The 2,222-nt window shown below is 42.8% G+C and overlaps 1 non-coding gene across 1 annotated transcript; it reads right to left on the bottom strand.

Moving 5' to 3' along the window:
* Positions 1–108, bottom strand: LOC148571379 (small nucleolar RNA R71). Its single transcript, XR_015908684.1, has one exon. It is a non-coding gene; the product is annotated as a small nucleolar RNA R71 (small nucleolar RNA).
* Positions 109–2,222: the final 2,114 nt, after the last annotated feature.

The raw sequence follows: 2,222 nt of genomic DNA, 5'->3' as shown, positions 1-2,222 counted from the left end.
AAGCTTAGAGTGGATGTTCAAACCTTCAGACAGAAAGAAGGTGAATCCCTCTATGAAGCTTGGGAAAGATACAAGCAGCTGACCAAAAAGTGTCCTTCTGACATGCTTTCAGAATGGACCATCCTGGATATATTTTATGATGGTTTATCTGAGCTATCAAAGATGTCATTGGATACTTCTGTAGGTGGATCCATTCACCTAAAGAAAACGCCTGCAGAAGCTCAAGAACTCATTGACATGGTTGCTAATAACCAGTTTATGTACACTTCTGAGAGGAATCCTGTGAGTAATGGGACGCCTATGAAGAAGGGAGTTCTTGAAATTGATACTCTGAATGCCATATTGGCTCAGAATAAAATATTGACTCAGCAAGTCAATATGATTTCTCAGAGTCTGAATGGAATGCAAGCTGTATCCAACAGTACTCAAGAGGCATCTTCTGAGGAAGAAGCTTATGATCCTGAGAACCCTGCAATAGCAGAGTTAAAATACATGGGTGAACCATATTGAAACACCTATAATCCATCATGGAGAAATCACCCAAATCTCTCATGGAAGGATCAAAAGCCTCAACAAGGCTTTAATAATGGTGGAAGAAACAGGTTTAGCAATAGCAAGCCTTTTCCATCATCCACTCAGCAACAGACAGAGAATTCTGAGTAGAATCCATCTAGCTTAGCAAATTTAGTCTCTGATCTATCTAAGGCCACTGTGAGTTTCATGAATGAAACAAGGTCTTCCATTAGAAATTCGGAAGCACAAGTGGGCCAGCTGAGTAAAAGGATCACTGAAATCCCTCCTAGTACTCTCCCAAGCAATACAGAAGAGAATCCAAAAGGAGAGTGCAAGGCCATTGAATTAATTACCATGGCCGAACCAACATAAGATGAGAAGGACATGAATCCCAAGGAAGAAGACCTCCTGGGACGTCCAGTGATCAATAAGGACCTTCCCTCTGAGGAACCAAAGGAATCTGAGACTCATCTAGAGACCATAGAGATTCCATTGAACCTCCTTATGCCATTCATGAGCTCGGATGAATATTCCTCCTCTGAAGAGAATGAGGATGTTACTGAAGAGCAAGCTGCCAAGTTCCTTGGTGCAATCATGAAGCTAAATGCCAAATAATTTGGTATTGAAACTTGGGAAGATGAACCTCCCTTGTTCACCAATGAACTAAGTGATCTAGATCAACTGACATTGCCTCAGAAGAGACAGGATCCTGGAAAGTTCATAATACCTTGTACCATAGGCACCATGATCTTTAAGGCTCTGTGTGACCTTGGTTCAGGAATAAACCTCATGCCCCTTTCTGTAATAGAGAAACTGGGAATCTATGGGGTGCAAGCTGCTAAAATCTCATTAGAGATGGCAGACAATTCAAGAAAACAGGCTTATGGACAAGTAAAGGACGTGTTAGTAAAGGTTGAAGGCCTTTACATCCCTGCTGATTTCATAGTCCTGGATACTGGAAAGGAAGAGGATGAATCCATCATCCTAGGAAGACCTTTCCTAGCCACAGCAAGAGCTGTGATTGATGTGGACAGAGGAGAATTGATCCTTCAATTAAATAAGGACAACCTTGTGTTTACAACTGAAGGATCTCTCTCTGCATCCATGGAGAGGAAGCAGAAAAAGCTTCTCTCAAAGCAGAGTCTACCAAAGCCCCCACAGTCAAACTCTAAGTTTGGTGTTGGAAGGCCACAACCAAACTCTAAGTTTGGTGTCAAAACCCCCATATCCAAACTCTAAGTTTGGTGTTGGGCGATCTCAACAAAGCTCTGCACATCTGTGAGGCTCCATGAGAGCCCACTGTCAAGCTATTGACATTAAAGAAGCGCTTATTGGGAGGCAACCCAATGTTTATTTATCTAATTTTATTTTTGTTTTTCATGTTTTCTTAGGTTCATGATCATGTGGAGTCACAAAATAAATGAAAAATTTAGAAACAGAATCAAAAACAGCGGAAGAAAAATCACACCCTGGAGGAAGCACCTGTCTGGCGTTCAACGCCAGAACAGAGCATGGTTCTGGCGCTGAACTTCCAAAATAGGCAGTATCTGGGCGCTGAACGCCCAAAATGGGCATCATCTGGGCGCTGAACGCCAGAATTGCACCCTGGAGAGGAGCTGGCGCTGAACACCCAAAACAAGCATGGTTCTGGCGTTCAACGCTAGAAATGGGCAACAAATGGGCGTTGAACACCCAAAATGGGCACCAAC

The sequence above is a fragment of the Arachis ipaensis genome, chromosome B3 (genome assembly GCF_059453495.1).
Source record: "Arachis ipaensis isolate K30076 ecotype BB chromosome B3, ASM5945349v1, whole genome shotgun sequence".
NCBI lineage: Eukaryota > Viridiplantae > Streptophyta > Magnoliopsida > Fabales > Fabaceae > Arachis > Arachis ipaensis.
The sequence above is the reverse complement of the archived record's forward strand: the minus strand, read 5'-3'. Positions and strand labels throughout refer to the sequence as shown.